Below are 19,377 nucleotides of genomic sequence, written 5' to 3'. Positions count from 1 at the left end.
GTCTGAAATGCATCTCTCACTTACCATGGCACTTTTTGGGATGATATCTGTAGTGTTCAGTGGGAGTGTCTGTTACAGTTACAAATATTAGAGGGAAAGAATTATTTGTGGGAGACCCCGATTTCCTTTTAAGAAGAAAAGTATTTCGTGAGGCTCTCAACTGGTTGCGGGTTCATTAACCCATTAGACCCGGTAGTCGCGCCCATTTTCCGAACATAAACGGTCGCGTGGGGTGTCTCTGTCAACCCAAAAGATTTTCTTCAATTTCTTTCAAATAGTATATATTATTTAAAAATTTCACATCTCGACGTATCCTTTGTTTATTTAGGAATGACTATACTATATATTTCAAATCATAAATTCAACTTTTATTTTTTTGAGAAAATATTTTTGAATACCCTATTTTCCAGTAGGCAGTCACAGTTCCTCCGTAAAAATTGCCAATTGTTTTTGTTTCAGCCAAAGAACACAGTTTAATGCTGAGATATAAATACATGGCATACACTTTTATACACATCAATCACTGTATATCATCATATTTTCAGCGTCGACCTCTATTTGCCTTACGTAAATACTAATAAATGTACTAAATTAATTTACTTATCTATATTGAATCGATTTCCCAAAATGTATTCTTGAGGAAAATTTTTCGATGATATTACGGTCACTTATTACTATTGAAATACTCCTGTTACAAATTATATACAGCATTGGAAAGAAAAAGTAACAAATATATAGTCCTCAGCAGAGGTTCAATTTCGCACTGTTGAAAAGTTTTATTGAGTCTAAAGAATGCAGAAAATAATTCATGTAAACTATTTATTTCCTTCTAATCACTTCTCAAAATTTTCAGCAAAAGTGTACCACGCGTTAGTCTCTAACACAGTTCACAGTATTATTTTGTTTTTATATCTGTCGGAAAAAAACACATCTTCCAACATTTTTCTTTTTTTCTCCTCATCCTTTTCTCAGGCTCATTTTATGCATATTCCTTTATTTTTCAAGTCTCTAGAGATCGTGTTCAATATCGATCTAGTTTTGCTGTATGGAAAAGTTAACGATCGAGTTATCTCATGAAGATAACTTCTTTGCAATGTGATAGTGAATTGGAATACCAAGGTATAACAAATGCACTGATGTCAGCAGTGTTTGGCAAATGAAAGAAAATGGCTATGGACCATCTCCTGATGTTTCTGTTTGGATGATAGGTGCTGCCTATTTTGTCTAATGTGGCTAGACCTCCTTCAGTGCAGTTATAAAAGGTCAATATTTCCGTTTTTCTTTTTTATCTGTTCGTCTTGGATTCATTGACAGAAATAGCTATGTGAATTGTTGGCGTAAGAATTACATTCTTTGACCTTTTTACGACGCAGGAAACTAGAGCTTTTTTCTTCCTAAACCAAAATAAGCTGCTATTTTCTTCTTTCTTTTACATATATGGCTTTCGATGCCTAATCTCTTTTATTTTTTGCGTTCTGTTCTCGCAACCGTCAAATTATTGTTTAGAATTACATCTGCTTGCAGAATATTATTGAACCAGTAGTTCAAATTATGATCCTCCCGTTTCTGTTTACAAAATAAAATATTCGCTTTAACTCCTCTTTTGGACTGGTATCTACAAAAAATGGACCCTCTGGTTGCCACCCTGAGTAGATACATTTTCAAATACAATCGAATTTGCCGATGCAAAAATTTTGATGCTATATTTTGCGTGTTTGGAAGTTAAATATTGCCTATATGAACATCTTCTTTGAAAAGGAATCAATTGCTCATCAGCTTTTTTTTCATGGCCCAATTCTATAATGTTGCCGTGTATTGCGAGCAAACATCTCGAATACATCTCTACTTTGTGCTAATTTGCCACTTTTCATTTTCTCTACTCTAGCAGTCACGTTGCCGAAACGAAAAGATAAAGGGGAAAAGAGAAATATGTTATGGCTCATGGAGGAATAACATATTTCCACTTCTAATCCATTGTGGTTCCAGAACGATAAAAAAATTCTGTTACTCAGTTTTATTTGCCCTGGCTAAAAGTAAAATACTATTCAGGAACACTAAGTCTTTCCTGTCTGTTTCACTGTCTCTTTTACGAGAATAATTTTAAGTAACTTTCTCTACCTGAATATTAGTGTAATTTACAATTTTCTCTGCCATTCTTTCAATGAACATCATACAAAAACAAACCATTCATGTTTCGAATCTAATTTATTTAGCTAATAAGTCCACTCCTCTCAGTAACACTGCTACAATTTTATGTTCTCATGTTTGGTCTTGATCCCTGCGTATTACACGTTGCAACTCCATACTTCCCGACGTACGTAAGCTCCCTTCCCTTTTACAAAAGTTCATCATCTCTGCACTGTTGTTCAGTGTAAGTGTCATGCACAGCTATATGACACCCGTCTTCGTTTTCAATAGAATCAATCTTCTTCCCTCAAAGATTCATTCAAAAGACAAAGACTCTTTCTTTTAATCTAGAGGTAGCTGTCATCTAGTATGAATTGAAAACGATGACAGTAAGTATTACAAGGCCAACCTACAATGGTAAATTCACAGAAACATGTAAATAAAGAATTTTTTAATAACTACTGCACTAACGTAATTGAACGAAGTCTTCAAAAAATCACTTCTAAAAATCGCATTTTCGACAAAAGTTGACGTCAGAAACAAATAATTCCTCATCCAAAATTTCAATCAAAAGTCAAAGTATATTAGCTTTTTCCTTTTTTTAGATGGACTGAAGGAATCCATAGTGTACTGAATGAACGTGTTATAAGTATTACATGATCGATTTTTCGTGGCTCACTTCGAGAAAAATCACTGTAACATTATAAGAAATTACTAACTTTCTATTTGTTTACCTACATTTAGGAAAACAATATACCAATAAATAAATATTTATTGATGTAAATGCAAAAAGACAACTATTATGGCCAGTTTCCGAAAAGAAGTTATCAAATGTGATGAAAATGGATGAAAAACATTCAAGGCGACTTTAAATACTAGGCGGAAAACCGTAATGAGAACGGTCGCGTGGGGTGTCTGGGGCACCCCACTCTGCATAGCTTTGACAAAAGCAATTTTTCTTAAAATCTTGCATTGATTTTATAAAAATCTTTTATATGTATCCTCAGAAAGCTTAAAAAATCAGCTAGAGGAGGTTACAGGTCATTTCAGTCACAACTACAGGAAAAAATAGCACTTATATAAGGCTGGGTTGTCTGGGACATGCCACGCGACCACTGCTGGGTTAAGGAATAATGCAGCTGCTGAAAGTTTTACTTTGGATTTCCACAAAATAGTTTCATTTTCAGAAAAATCAATTTTCTAGAAAAACAAACGGCCCACTAAAAAGGTCAGCAACAAAATTCATAGAAAATCATTCTATTTGACGAAATTTTCAAATATTTTTACTTAAAACCCCAAATGTCCACCTCTTTAAAAAATGAAAAAAAAATAATTTTTCCCTCGCTCTCCTCAATACACGTGTAGCAGAATATAAGATAATTTATAAAATGTATATACTTATTTGAACCGCCGGACGGGAGTTAAAAATTTGGTATAGTTTTATCCAATTACAACTCTATGAGGGTGAGCCAATATAAATAAGTCGAAAATGAGTGTGCACCTTATGCCGTTAGAAATTACGCGCCCACCTTTTGCTAGCAGATCCATCCAACGTACAGTCCTAACTTAATTGAGTGATTTTTTCTGTTTGGGCTCTTATAATATCATTTGGGTGACCGTCACTTTGGTACAGATGATGCCGTAATCTAACTCGACTGCAAGAGCAACCAAAGAACTTCCTTGCTACTCGCTTTCAAGGACTTGTGAAGAGGTGGCATAAATGCCTGAATGTACGTGTTGAATATCTGAAAAAGTAATATAAATTTCAGAAAATTACTTGGGTCATTTTTTCCTCAATGTAGTTTTGCGACTTAAGCTAGAGTGTTGGCTTCCTGCCCCGTGGGCTGGGGTTCAAATCCTGGTGGTGGCATAGAATTTTCCGACACTAAAACATTCCCTGCTTGAATGTTGTGAGGAGAACATTTCAAACACAACACTCCGTCCGACGGATACGTGGTCCCCTTGGCGCCTTCCGTTGAGAGCAGGCGGATACCAATGCCACATTCCTCTCTACTCCTCCTTACCTACCCTACCCTAATGGCGCAAATGACCTCAGCTATCGATCGCCCCATCCAAATACTATGCCATGCTGAAACGTTGTAAAAAAATACATTTAATTTGGAAGTGCTTGCCTTTTCCTTCAACACGCCTTATACCCGAAATATGTATAGGAACGTCTCGTACCTCGTCCCCTTGGAGATCCTTGACCACGCTCTTTTTGGAGCTATTTTTTCTCCCGGAAGTGTGAATCCATCTGTGGGTGATTGAATGTGTGTGCGGCTGCTTATTGAGTGCACGCGTTTCCGCAAACCACTGGCTATCATTTGCAGGCCTTTACTGCGAATATTCCCGATTTTTTCGTGGAACAAGAAGCCTTTGTGGAGGTCCATACAGCCCTCACAAAGGATCTTGTTTTATGTGTTTGTTCTGGGTATTGTGTGTGTGTGTGATTTTGGTCTATTCGGGTTGAGAGGCTGGGGTTGTGCCCCTGCGGTCTCCCCTTCTCACACACCAACACTGTCAATTTCTACTCGCAAGGCGGACGAGCTGTGGGAGGATTATACGGCCATTTGAGTATCTCCCTTTTCTACATCTTTGAGGTCGTAGAGCTCATTTAAATACTTTAAGACCTTGAACTCAAACACACTAATCGATAAATAAACATTAAAACATAGTGGTCAAGGGGAAGAAAAAGTTAACCAAATCATAAAAATCAAGGGGAAGCTAATTAAATGCCTTACTTTTTTACTTTTCAGGATGAAGACATGTCCTATCCAGGATGGCTATATCTATGGATTTTTGTCGCCTTCTTGATTGTATTGATTTTGGTTTGGTGTTTTTTTTGCGTTACTGAATTGATCTCAACTATCGAACAGGATCACTAGACATGACTGGACATCATGGCGTTATTTACACACCAGTCGTATAATGGAATTGAAATTTTAAAATGATTTTTTGCTCAATTCCTGATTTTACATATTTTGTTTTGTGGCGTGGTGACAATGTTTTATTGTTACTGGGGAATTTGATTTGTGACAGAGTAACTTTAAATAATATATAAATAAAAATATTTAAATAATTAATATTTAGATAAAATTGTAAAATACGAAAAAATCAAAAATTCTAATTGTGCATGATATGGGCTAAAAATATTTATGAAGGTGATTTTCGTACACATAAACAAAATTAATTATGGAAATACCTTCTTAATATTTCCTAATTAATATGTGACGAAATTACCATCAGGTGAACCTCCTATGTGTGGTGATTACAAACATCTTCAAAACTCAGTGAATCTAAGCGGAATTTGAAAACTTTTAATAAGGCTGTGAACAATGTTTGAGTCGTTGCTTATGATAACACAATTTGTCGAAACTACAAATTATGCAGAATGAATAATTTGTAGTATCGACAGCATAAAATGTATATCATAGTCTTAAACAAACACGTGACGGAACTACCAATTTCTTCTTGTTTCAAATTATTACAAGTTAAAATGAAAAAATGTAGCTTCTACATAATCAAATTCCCACATCCAGTGTACTCTGAGCTTTCTGAAGTTTCAAGTCTGTGTCAGGCTAACTAGCCCTTCTGGTCCCAAGACACGCTAGCGCACATGTTCCGTCTGCGAAGCCAATTTTAAAGCGATGCATTTTTATGGTAGGGATAAGGAGATATTAATCAACTGTTCTTAAAATGGTTTTTACAGCTTACCCACAAATAATTTATCTATTTACCTAGCATAACCTTGTTACAAAGTTAATTATATAACTTAAAATATCAGCTCAGATGTAGGTGACTATGCAATTTATTCAACGCAGATATATAAAATGAATTCTTGTTAAAAACACCTATTGCCTAACTTTAGGTAATTCCGTACCACAGTTATGTGGCCTCGATTAAGCATTTTTGAGATTAAGCATTGCCCTACTGCAAAAGCAAAATGTCTCAATTGAATGGCTGCTTTTTCGCTTCAATTTCCGTATGATTCTGGTATTCACAAAATAAGTCAACTGATGCCAAAAATAATTAGCCCCATATCATTGAAATTTGTAATATTTGTTACAAGAATGTAAGACTCCTAATGTTTTCTTTTGCATAATAAAATAAATTCTTTGAACTACGCTTGAGTTCTATTTCAGTTTAATCCAAAGGACCTAAATCGCACTGAAATTGGGTATTTTAATTAAAAATATCATTTCTATTCATAAAAGCACCTAAAGGCTTTAATTAAGGCTCACATTATTACAATGAGTCATTTAATATGTTATACTAATTTCTATAGTGAATATTTTTTCTATCTCAGGTTTCATTAGATGCTCATGATGAATTTTCAAACGCGCTCTTGAATTTTATCGCGTTTTTTTTCACTTTTTTCGACTCCAGTATTTATAAGGTTTTTTATATCGTTATTGCCGCGGACAGTTATTAAATACGTTGATTAAAGTTGATAATGGCCAATAGTTTGTTAAAACGATTATTATCTCCAAAACGATGAAAATCCTTTACGACGACTGTTCATCACCATCATGGACTTTTGAATTTATATGGACATCGAGAGAAAATAATGATTTCAAGGTAAAATACGGAATGATGGCTGGGCCCACTTGAGGCCTGACGGGTCTGTTGATTTACTGGCGCATGATCAAAATTTCCAGCCCAAAACGATGAAAATTCTGTACCGAAACTGTTAAACGATGTACAAAAACGTCGAACTTTAACCCTCATTTGAAAATAAAAACGATGAAATGACAGTTGGAGGCGATTTATTGCATCAGGTGTGTCCAGGTTTATCCATAAAATACACTTCATTTTCCGATACAGCTTCCGCGAAATATATCCTAGTATCATTCAGATTTCCTCAATATTCTGCATGCTACTCATGCGTCATTAAAAATTAGCCAATAAAGGAATGCATAGGGAAATGTTGTATTATGTTAGGGAACCTTACGTTGTGTTCATAAAGGAAATCTGTAGGTAATCTATTAAAAGATACGGTTTTCCGATCAAAGTTAATGCCTTAGAAACTATAAACTAGCCACCAGTCATTTAACATCGCGTAAATTAAAGGAAAGGTTTTGCAGAAAGTATACTATTAATGTTCGGATACAACTTCACGAACCTCAATTCCAGCACCACACAACTAACCAAAGAACACAGTCATAAAAAATCTATAAATAGCTAATGTTGATGTAACATCGTCCATAACACTAAGTGACCCGAAACATGAGCTTTAATAACACTGGGGAACAGTCATTTTGTCGTCTTGGATCTGAGACTTGTTTATGACTAACTATTGGCCACTGAATGAGATAAATACCTCTTTTTTGTCTATCACGTGAACTTTTTAAGGTACAAGATAACCTCTTTTGTCCTATAGCTCATTAAGAATATGCAAATAAAAGAATCTAAAGGGAAAACTTACCTTTTATAATGTCCATTCAGGAAATTTGTAGGTAATTTATTAGCAGATATAGTTTACTAATGCGCGTGGATTTAAAATAGTAATATTCGCGATTCCAGCCCGGAATACGCCAACTACCGGCGAAAAATGTAAGCAGCGCGGTGGTGATAGCGGTCATGAACATGCATGTTCATGATAGCGGTGAGAGTGGACTCTTTACGTGTAATTCATATGCCGAATATAGGCTGCGTAGTGCCTTATAGTAATCCCTGATGGATTCTTTCCTGACAATCATCCCTCTTTAATAGATCTTTCGCTTATCTTGCATTTCTGTGATACCTCCAAAACTGTATATTCTATGTAACTCTTAACTACAACGTAGGTAACTGAATTTTCTGTTCTCACAGCTCAGCCTCTGACGTCTTCGAACTTCGCTTGCAGTCATTTCCATTATTTCTTCTCGGAAATTAACTGCAATAACCTCTTAATAAGTCTCAAGTATTTATAGCTTAATTCCTTTCATTCCACCTTCTTTATTTTACTGTCGCCGTACATTTCATATGTATCCTATATTTCATTCAAGAGGAAAATGATCGGCAAGGTGATTGTCTCTCGGCGTCATGGACGCGTTTTTTGGTGGAAATTCTTCTTCAAGAAATATTATTTAGGGAGAATGTGTCGTCAAAGCTAGGCGTAGGTATAGTTCCTGTTGGCGCTAAGGTGAAGAGAGAGGATCGCGATCCAAAACACGTTCATTGTATTTTGATATCCTAATTGGAGACATGGTGCAGTGAGCCGTCGCAAACTCAGTGTTAACTTCACCTCATAAAATCAAAGATTCCTTATAGTTTTCAGCACTTAATCAAGCAGGATCATTAAATTATCTACATTAAGGTTAATATCTCCATCTGGAGTATGATACATACAGATGACAACAACATTTAAATAAATAAACTTAACAATCGAAATATCAAAAAGATTGTGCATGGGAATCACATTTTTACGGCTAATTGATTGAAAAAAAACACCATTTCTAACTGATGCAAACTTTCTTCCATTTTAATCCCAGTTCTGCAGAAGTAGCTTCCCACAGAATAACCAAGTGATATTACTATAGTATATTATTATCAACTATAGTTGACTCTCCTTTAGGGCATTCATATTATATTCTTTGGAGCTCCTCAGAGTATATTATATTTGAAGTAGAAATCATTTATATAAGTACTTAGTTGAAATATTTTCCATTTGTTACTCTCCCTACTATGTGAGCAAAATAATAAACCACCACCTTTGATGATAATAATGTATCTTATTGTAACCATACGTCATGTACCATTTGGTTCACTATGCTTCTTATATATGCTCCTATTGCCTAGAAGAAGCTTCTCAGTATCAATAGGTACTCATATAGCTCTGATAGTTGTTCTGTAGATATGGTGACTGAATTAGCCAATGCAATCATTTCTCCCAATTGCACCTTCTCCTTCATCACTCCCTCCACTTATAGCTTATTTTACCTCTCCACCTAGAGATTTTTTGGTTTTTCTCCAGTAATTAATAAATGAACATCCAGTTGGCATGCTTAAGAACAGACCCGACCTAATGGTATCATGCAGTTCCTGTACTTGTGAGTAACTATTCCAGCCCGCTAAATTATTTCTTACTTCCTACTCACTGACCCCTTTCCCTTAAAAAAAATACTCAAAATAGACTCAACCTAAACGATTTTACTCTCAAATGTTGACTAAGCAATTTTGACTTGATGCTTCCTATCATTGGTGGTGAATACAAGTTTCAAGTGGGGATGGCAATAAAATATTTATAGAGAGTTTACTGTTAGATAGGGTTCTGAGAAGCAAAGAATTTTTCTGATTATTGGTGGGCAATCCTTATCCCTAATTCCTACAACTGCTTCACAGAGGAAAAGCCCTCTTTTAAAATGATGTTCTGAAATTGGTAAATTAGAATGCAACAAACCCCAACTGTACTGATAATACATTCCTAATTATAAAACTTAATGGCACCCCTAAAAAGCCTATTTGGACCCATTTGGACATTGAGTATTTTAGAAATTAATTATGTACAATAACAACTACCCATGCACTGGAGAGGATAACCATCTCAGGCAGTTCTTGAACCCATGACCCTCAGCTTGCAAAGCGAGCCCAGCCAGCACACTCGCCGACGTTTATGTAAACGTCCAAGACAACGAAGCGGCAACAGTTTATCCTTTGACGTTGCGCCGTGGATGATATCAACATGACGGCAACGCGTTGCCGTGAAGTTGCTCAGTTTGGACGGCTGCTTCATATCCTATTTTATGTGAATGCATTCGCTCTAATTAACGATCTGCTAGAAATAAAAGGTTTCACGACTTACGCAATTAACTTTGCATAATGTGTTTTATGGGATAAGTGGTATTTATTCGACTATTTTGTGGATTTATAAATTAATATGTCTCCAAGTCACTCGGTGTCGATGGAAAAAGATTGAGATAATATAATAAGCGTCTCTCAAGGTTGACGATTCTCTGGATATTTATTATCGGCGAAGTGAAATTACTAAAATACCATTGATAATTAAAGGCTGTACCATTACGATATCCTCCTTCGCATGAAATTTTATGCTCGATCATATCGTCTGCTCACGACAGCGAGGCCATGCGAAACCATCGTGCGCTCAATGCGAAATGCACTTTGGGAAGAACAAGAACCCGTTATCCGCCGTTGCCGGTAGCCATAGTAACTTTGGTACATAGCTTTGTTGATATGTGAATTCATGCTTTGTGTTCGTCGTGATGCTTTTCTCCTTTTTGAATGGTCGAGGGACGGTTTTCGTTCACCAAACCTTTAGTAAATAGATTTTTTCAAGAACTTTAATTTTACTTATATTGTTCATTTACTTCATCCGTCAAACTTAACGTGGTTTCAGCTTCTCCATTTTCACTTTTCATTTCACCTTCATATCCGATTATCATGTCCACCCGTCGTACTCTGACCTTATTGTATTCCTAATTTTCACTTCGAGGGTTCAACCACCGTATTCCGCCAGGATTCGTGAAAGGTAAGTCTAGACTCTGTTTACCGTCGTTCATTATGGAATTCATTAACAGTACACTTAAGTTTTAATTACCATTGAGTTTGTTCTGTTGTGTTTCTATAGTATGGATCGATGTATGTCTGGTGGGTGCTCATACTGCGAGTTTGTGGGTGCACGATGGAACGCTTAAGTTTTTCATTCAATGGAGTGCAACGTTCAGTACTGCACGTTGGTGAGAACTCACCCCCTACCAAACACTCTTGAAATATTGAGTTGAGCAGTGAAATTTAGCATAATCGCAGAGATATTTCCTCAATTACTGGAGTGTGCAATCATTTAATGCATCACTATTAACTAGTCTTCATATACAATAATTAACTTTACTTTCAATGGAATTTTATGATCTCATGTTTTTAAGTAACTGAAGAGTGAACGCCTCATAGTCATGATTTTTTTTCCTCTTTTTTTCAGGATGCCTTGGCAAGTGTTAATATTTCTTCCACATAAAAAAATTTACTGGCCTCACAGTGCAGGCTTTTGCATAGTCATGGGTAAAATTGGATGGAGATAAGATTATTGAATATTACCCTAGGCTATAACTGGTCTTCAGTGTCACAGGTCATAAAATGGCTCTCGACTCAGTGAGGAATGGGGTATCTTGGGCGTGAAGTTCTGCATGCCTCCATTTGGTGAGTTTGCAACAATATTTGTGAGCATTTGTTTTGATTAAAGGGAGGGTTAACATCTTTGACTTGCAAGGGCAGGGTGCCTTTTAAATGTATTCAAAGGGGTTGTTTCATGGTGTGTGTGTGTGTGAGCACTGACTTGGTTGTACATGTTAAACTAGTTCTCTAAGCCAAGTATTAAATATTTTTATTTTAGTTAATTTTGACATTGACTTCATGCTTTGAAATGTGTGGCTAATGGTGGCATTTTATAATAATCATCTTCCAGAGACTGTAGTGGCAGCTGTCGCTATTGAACAGAGATGGCTACTTGTGAAGACGGAGAACAGACATGGAGGCATTTTAGTCACTGAAATCAAAAAATACTGGGAAAGGAAAAGGACAAAAAAGAATTGAAAGTATCCTGATGTAAGTAATTCTTCATCTATGGAGACTGATGATGACAGAATACTGAAACCACCATCACCTGGTAAATGTTTGCATATAAGAATTTGCTTTTTTGAGTGCTTTATCATGTGCAAATGTAAGTGTAAAGCTTATCTATTCTGTTTTCAGTTGCATGAGTGCCTCCTAAGAAGGAAAGGTTGCACTTAAAGATTCCTCAAACAATGTTGGAGTGAAGGAGCCTTAAACTTTTCAATAGAATTGGAGTGTTATTTCTGAAGAATCAGTGAAGTCCAATTGTTAGCACTTGGTGCACCCAATGAGGTCAGAGGTATCGGGGAAGATTTCTCAGGATTTGCACCAGGTAAGGTCCTCCATTTCTCCTTCCAATGTTTCCGCAAGCAACTCACCAATCGTCTCCAGGGATTCTGGAATCCAAGGTTGGATTCCTAAATCGTTTGGTTCTTGAATCCCTGAAGACGATGGGTAAGTTGCTTGTCGAAACGTTTGAATGAGATCTGGAGGACCTTATCCAGTGCAAATCATGAGAAATCTTCACTGCTATAGTTTGCTGGGAAAGAACCTGAAAGAGGAGTATTTGGTTGGTATTTCATTTACATTGTCAACTGTTTGACTTCATAGCCTCCTAAGTGTTAATATGCTCATGGTACTTTGTATAGATTATCACTTTGAGTCTTAAACTTAAGTTATGGTACCATCATCACCTCCTTGTTGATATTTAATTTTATGATAACTCAGGGATGTACTTAGAAATTAAAAATGCTGTGCCACTATGTTCAATGGTTCTCAGCAATTACCATAGATAATTAATTATCAGGTCATCTCATTTTTCAGATTTTATTTCATGAAGGAAAGATCTTCGAACATCATGTTTAAGAGCAGTCAGAACAATCAAATGAGGACTGGGCTTAACAAAAGTCAAAAACAAGTGTTCTACCCTAACATAGAATGAGTTAGCTGTGTCTTTCTGTTTGAAGGGACACTCAGAAAACAAGAAGTGCATTTTAGTTCCATTATAAATGTCTCATTTGGTAAGTATTTTTTAATCATTGGTGCTTTCGATTTACTCTTCCCTTATCTTGGAATACAGTTGAATGAAAAGAGCTTTTCAGCATATGTTCATATTTCATATTCAGCATAATATCTAATCCAATTATGATTACCTTGCAGGGAGTGTAAAAGCCAAAATAAGCCTGATTTGATACTATCAGTGTGAAAAGAAGCATCAGGGAATGATCCCAGGCCTCAAAATACAGAGCAGGGGAAGGGAATAAGAAACGAGAAAGTGTTCTGAAAGGCAACTCAAAGGGGATCTCGAAGAAACATGATTCTTCCAATTTGCCTATCTCAGAACCTGTCAGTGTGGAAAGGCAGTTTTGTTTGTAGTCTCATAACATGATTGTGGGATAAGGTGAGGTCAGCGACTGATCACTGTTACGACAGACACAGCTATGTCATTAATGCTCCTTGATTTTTGCCTGACAAGGGAGAAGGAATGTTTCTTCACCTTCTTAAATGCCCTATTTTTTATGATTTTTCAAAATGCCAAATGCTGCTAGGAATAGGTCCAAGTTTGGTTGAATAGCCTTTCGTATAGCTGAAATAAATTAATTTTACTTCATTTCTTTCCTGTGAACCTAGCTCAAATGCTATAGAATGCCCTACCCTTAAACAGCTCCATGGAGTGGTGAAGCTTACGTCTTATTCCATATATGGAGGCATAAAATGCTGCAGGAACGCTAGGGTGTGTTAGGTTGTGGTGATCAGCTTCCTTATTGTCATAGAACACAGCAATTTAATAATAGGGCATTCATAATAGGGCATCGTGCTTGCTATGGCAGTGAACAACTGAATGTGTACATTGTATGAAGAAAACTTCTTTAAAAATAACATTTCCTAATTACCACATGCTAATGTTCCCTGTCACCACAACCTTGAATGTGTATGTCCTTGTATGAAATGGCTGTGTTCCATGGTAATTAAGTAGTTGACCACTAAAATGAGAGGCCACATTAAATAGTGCACACTGGTGTTGCTATTGCATTTCATGCCTCCGTGTTCGGAATAAGACTTCAATATGTTATGTCAAATATAACTTTACAAAACATTCCCCTGCCTGTTAGGATCTGCTGCAACAGAAAATTTGAAAGTAAATTAAATCTAGACTCCAAAAAATTGAATGCAAGTTTCTGTTAAGACCTCAACCCTTACTATGTAATTAATGATGTAAAACTAATTTGTTTATTCTCCTATTTTGATATTGGAGTCATGTGTGAGATTGATATTTTTCGTACTGTTCCTCGTGGGGGATCTATTGTGCTTGAGGCTTTAACATAAATATTGCTGTAATTCTATAATTTCCACTTGAAAATGATCATGCTATCTTTTGGTTAGCATTATATTTTGTTTTGTATTGATGGAGACCTATTTCTTTCCATTTTCGGTTATGAACTACCCTGTAGCTCATTGTTTTTTCCAACTGTCATTTCCCCAGGTGGGGCTGCTCTGATTACAAAATCAGTTGCTCTGTGGTGTGTTAGGTGCTTTTGATATCATTGCTGTTGTGACCTCTTAATACCGTTTGCTTGAATATCTAATGGATTTTAATGTTTGCAGCGAAAATAAAAGTTTATTTTCAAAATTCTGTCAATGATTGATTTCTCTATTAAACCCAGACCTATCAATTATTATTTGAATTTATTGGAATACCCCGCCATGGTAGCAGTATCAACGTGGTATCAAAAAATCCCGCTAGATGGCGCCACAGTCGCGATGCTGCCCAGTTAGTTCTCGAAAGTGCCGTTAGGTGTCCCTTGTGTCTGTGACGTCACCGAAAAGAAACTGTTGCTTTATCGTTGGCGACATTTAACGGCATTTTTGCCCCTTCGTTGCTGCCTCGTTGCCGTCATGTTTATAGCAACGTATTCGGCCGTTTCTTTATCGTTGATGGAAAGTTGCCGTAATTTAAGGGGCAACGTCCTGTTCTGTGCTGGCTGGGAGGCCTTTGCCCCACCAAAACAAGGCCAGCATTATTGAGTTTAATTTACAAATACCCCTCGATGACTATCACTTGGTGTGACTGGACTCTTATAAAGTGATAGTGGAGTGGATATATTAAATAAAGTTAAGGTGCAACATGTAGACAATAAACTAGATTGACTCAGGATAAACTGTGTGATCACAACTTATCCTAACATTAAAAGAATACAAAAAAGTTTTTCTTTTCATCTACGATACAGTTGCAATTGCTAATTTGGACTAAATTCTTCTCCATACTGCAACACTTTGTTTACAAGTACTTACCTTAACACCTACTTTTTTACCACTCCACTCCAATGTACTTTTCATTATCACAGCCCACTTACTACTTTCTGTCAATGTCCTCGACTCTTTCCCCCATTATTCATCAAAATTAGCTAAGAACAAGTAACTAGGTAAAATAGATTCCATGAGCTAAGGTACCAGCAATACCACAGAAAGTTAGGATGGCCTTAAGAAAAATTGAAGAAAATTTTATGCTGATTCTATTTTTTATTATACTTTTTGGACATTTTGAAAACACGATACAAGAAAGAGGTAGGTAGAGAGTACCAAGGTTATGAAGTTTATATGAGTGTTGACTATTACTTGTTATGGGTTTTCCACTCAGATCAGGGATGTAAACTTGGGAGGAAAGAAAAACATTTGTGGTACACTACATAGAGAAGTGGCAGGTGGATAACATAAAGGACTTTGAAGTCAATATAAAATAGGTTCAGTTAGCAAGCTGGTTCATAAATACAAAGCCATTGAAGTCAACAACAGTGAGGAAATTACAATCATAGTTCAATCATGGGCCTAATCATCAAACAAGTGATTTGTTAGGAGGAATAATGATAAAATGTTTATGAAGCAAGGTTCCGTTGGCATGCAGGTTCATAAATACAAAGCCATTGAAGTCAACAACTGTGAGGAAATTAAAATCATAGTTCAATCATGGGCATAATCATCAAACAAGTGATTTCTTAGGAGGAGCAATGATAAAATGTTTATGAAGTAAGGTTCAGTTGGCATGTAGTTTCATAAATACAAGGCCATTGAAGTCAACAACTGTGAGGAAATTAAAATCATAGTTCAATCATGGGCATAATCATCAAACAAGTGATTTCTTAGGAGGAGCAATGATAAAATGTTTATGAAGTAAGGTTCAGTTGGCATTCAGGTTCATAAATACAAGGCCATTGAAGTCAACAACTGTGAGGGAATTAAAATCAGAGTTCAATCATGGGCATAATCATCAAACAAGTGATTTCTTAGGAGGAGCAATGATAAAATGTTTATGAAGTAAGGTTCAGTTGGCATGCAGGTTCACAAATACAAATCCATTGAAGTCAACAACAGCGAGGAAATTAAAGTCACAGTTCAATCATGGGCCTAATCATCAAACAAGAGATTTCTTAGGAAGAGCAATGACAAAATATTTATGAAGTAAGGTTCAGTTGTTATGCAGGTTCATAAATACAAGGCCATTGAAGTCAACAACAGAGAGGACATTAATATCAAGTTCAATCATGGGCCTATAGTCGTCACTCTAGTGATTTCTTAGGATGAGAAATGAAAAATGTTTATGAAATAAGGTTCAGATAGAAAGCAGGTTCATAAAAACAAAGCCATTTAAGTCAACAAAAGTGAGGACATTTGAATCACAGTTCAATCATGGGCCCAGTCGTAACACAAGTGATTTGTTAGAGAGAGCAATGATAAAATGTTTATGAAGTAATGTTTAGTTAGCATGCAGTTTCATAATTACAAAGCCATTGTAGTAAAAATAAGTGAGGACATTAATAGCACAGTTAAACTATGGGTATAATAAGAGGAAGTTTTATGGAGAAACCTGTTTCAAAAAAGAAATCTGAAGGGAATGTATGGGAACGGAGTTCCTATTTCAGGGTTCGATAAGACCACCGAATAACATTGAGAAACGCTTAATTTCTCCTCATCGTCGTTTTCCTCGGTGGGACCATCGCCTTGTTAGTGTTTTCCATGACGCTTTACAAGTTGAAAATTACGATAAAGCTCTAAAATGAAGTTAATAATGAACCAGCGGAATAGATAAATGTGCACCAATGTAATGGAGAGCGGTTCAAAAAACGATATATATTGAATGAAAAAGAGCACTACATACGGAAAATCCTCTGTACTGTGACGTGCAAATACGATACTTAATAAATCGATAGATATTAAGGATAAATATAGCAGAAGATGGAGCAAAATAGCCATATAAAGCTCGTTGCGATCTAATCTAGCAACATAATTTATCACCAGTGTGTCCGCCATCTTGGAAAATTACGTCACCGACGCTAGCGCCGCTAGTGGTGATTTGAGTCGCCAATATCCTTTTATGCAACCCGCAAAATTCCAAAGCTTCACCCACTTCATGGAAACAAGTCTTATAATAGTATCTTCTGCATAACTTCACTGATATGAACATGTCACTGGGATCCTATGGCGCACCGTGGTGGTATAGTATTGTATTTGGGTGAGGCGATCGACAGCTGAGGTCATTTGCGCCATTAGGGCAGGGTATGGGAGGAAGGTAGGAGGAGAAACTGGCATCGGCATTAGCCTGCCCTCAACGAAAGGCGCCCAGGGGACCACGGCTGACGTACCATCCGTTGGACGGATTGTTGTGCCTGAAATGTCCTCCACACAACATTCAAGCAGGGATCGGGTAGTGTCTGAAAATTCTATGCCACCGCCGGGATTTGAACCCGAGCCCACGGAGTAGGAAGCCACCACGCCCAGTGGTGCAGCGGGGAGGGGTTTTGGGGGATAAAACCCTTCCAGAGCTCAGAGAAATTTATAAGCTTAATCCATTTTACTTAGTGGGATTAATATTACTTATAGAATAGTGTAATATTTAATTGAATATCCCTCAGAAAGCAGTAACAATCACCATTTGAGCTATTTGTCCGCAAAATTTTCTAGGGGAGGGCCGGCCTTCCCGCTTAGCCTCGCGGGAATTCCACACCCTCATGCCCCCCAATGTTAGTTGCGCCTAAAACCCCCCCTAGCCTGCGCCCCTGACCACACCAACCCATTCCCTGCGCCCCGTGGCGTCGTCCGCCATTCTGATAAGGCTTACGTGGGCCAATAGGGTGGTTTCCTATTATTTTTTCATTGCCTAAATCGAAAGATTATTACTGCTGGAGTACGTATTTCACGCTTTTAGTTTTTTAAATGACGATATCTATTTTTCGCGATTAAATGAAAAGTGAAAAATTTCAAGCGCGCGAAAACGCGACGAAAAATGAGATAAAGTATGAATCTCTCCGTGTGACGTATTTCTGGTTCCCGCTGCCGCTCTGTGAAGTGACCTTGAGGCGAGCTTAGCGCTGATACGACGCAGGCTGCTAGCGGGTAGCTGAGTACCCTGCTGGCTGGTAGCGCTTGGCTTAAATAAGGATTATTAATACCTTATCAAATGAAGAAAACTTTCCGACCTTAGCCAGTTTCAATAAGTGATTATTAAGACATGATTCCCTGAGCTCTGCGCCTCATGCATGCATTGGTAACCTCAGACGATGTATAACTCCTATCTTCTCGTATAGAAACTAGGTCCCTGTGACGTCACGTGGAGTGGCATCGCATGGGCGCCAATCTCGCCCTTTTCGAATGAGGATAAAAATGGACCATTGCCATTCGTCTAAACCGGTATTTCTAAAACCAAAGGAATTGTATGTTATGAATACAGTAATGGTGGGTAACGAATCTTAATCAATGCCTTTCGTTTTCTTTGATGAAGGAAACTACCCTATTGGAGAGCAATAATGCCCCATTCTCAATCTAGCAGAGTGGTGACAATCAGTAAAGGTGTAGTGAAAATAATTGACGTGGCAGAAAAATAATGACTTTGGTTTTGAGATCAGCGTTCCCATTAGAGCACAAATCAGCTCGAAAATTGAAGGAAACAGAAAATGTGTTACAAAATTTTCCCAAGTGTAATAGAAGTATGAACTTCTTTTGGGACCAAGCGGCCATGGCGGTACGCCATAAGGGAGGGAGAGTGTGAATATCAGTGTTGCGTTCGCCGGAAGTTATAGATACAGAAAAATTAGCTATATCCTCGGATAAATTCAGCTGATTAAAAAATTTTTGCTCCCTCGCTCTACTAGCTGGTTTCATAAGATGCTTATGAATAGGTAATTCCTCACCTATTTTAATTAAATAAATTCACTTCGTTTTGAATTTTTTAAACTTTAATATCTATAAATTATTTATACGTCCATTGCCACTGACAATAATTTATAACTGCTGTGATATGGTGATTGAAGTTGATAATAACTAATAGTTTATTCAAAATGGTAAGTATCCCCAAAACGATGATAATCCTATAATAAAAGTGTGAATTGATATCAATGACTGGATTAATGGGCACTTAAAGATAATTTATCAATAGAAAGGCAATATGGTATGTATAATATTATAATAATATGGTATAAATTGCAAGGCCGACCTGATGCTTGAAAGTAATGGCGTTTTCGCCGTGTATAATGCTGACGACTCGAGAAGCATTTTGATTTTTTAATGGCCACTGGTTTTAATAAATTTCAACTTGTATAAGATTAAGCAATCAAAATAGTGATTTATAAAATTATCTTGGTGGGTAAATGTTCCCAATGTGTGTCACCTTTTTTACTGTAGACACGGAAAGTAGTGATTCCTTTTTTCCTCGGT

General features: G+C 36.8%; 1 protein-coding gene and 1 long non-coding RNA gene across 3 annotated transcripts in view; one reads left to right on the top strand and one right to left on the bottom strand.

The window, feature by feature from the left end:
- The window catches only part of LOC124173081 (zinc finger protein 2 homolog), a 191,441-nt gene that overhangs the window by 150,490 nt on the left and 21,574 nt on the right, over nucleotides 1–19,377 (bottom strand). The gene's annotated exons all lie outside the window — the stretch shown is intronic.
- On the top strand, nucleotides 10,552–14,305 carry LOC124173337. 2 transcript variants are annotated; one of them, XR_006868501.1, is made up of 7 exons: nucleotides 10,552–10,594; nucleotides 10,694–10,802; nucleotides 11,042–11,259; nucleotides 11,525–11,725; nucleotides 11,812–12,241; nucleotides 12,496–12,692; nucleotides 12,832–14,305. It is a non-coding gene; the product is annotated as an uncharacterized LOC124173337 (long non-coding RNA). The 2 variants fall into 2 exon arrangements; XR_006868502.1 differs by lacking the exon at nucleotides 10,694–10,802 and having other exon boundaries at nucleotides 10,561–10,594.

Source organism: Ischnura elegans (assembly GCF_921293095.1).
Source record: "Ischnura elegans chromosome 13 unlocalized genomic scaffold, ioIscEleg1.1 SUPER_13_unloc_4, whole genome shotgun sequence".
In the NCBI taxonomy this organism is placed as follows: domain Eukaryota; kingdom Metazoa; phylum Arthropoda; class Insecta; order Odonata; family Coenagrionidae; genus Ischnura; species Ischnura elegans.
This window is presented reverse-complemented; position numbering and strand designations above follow the sequence as displayed.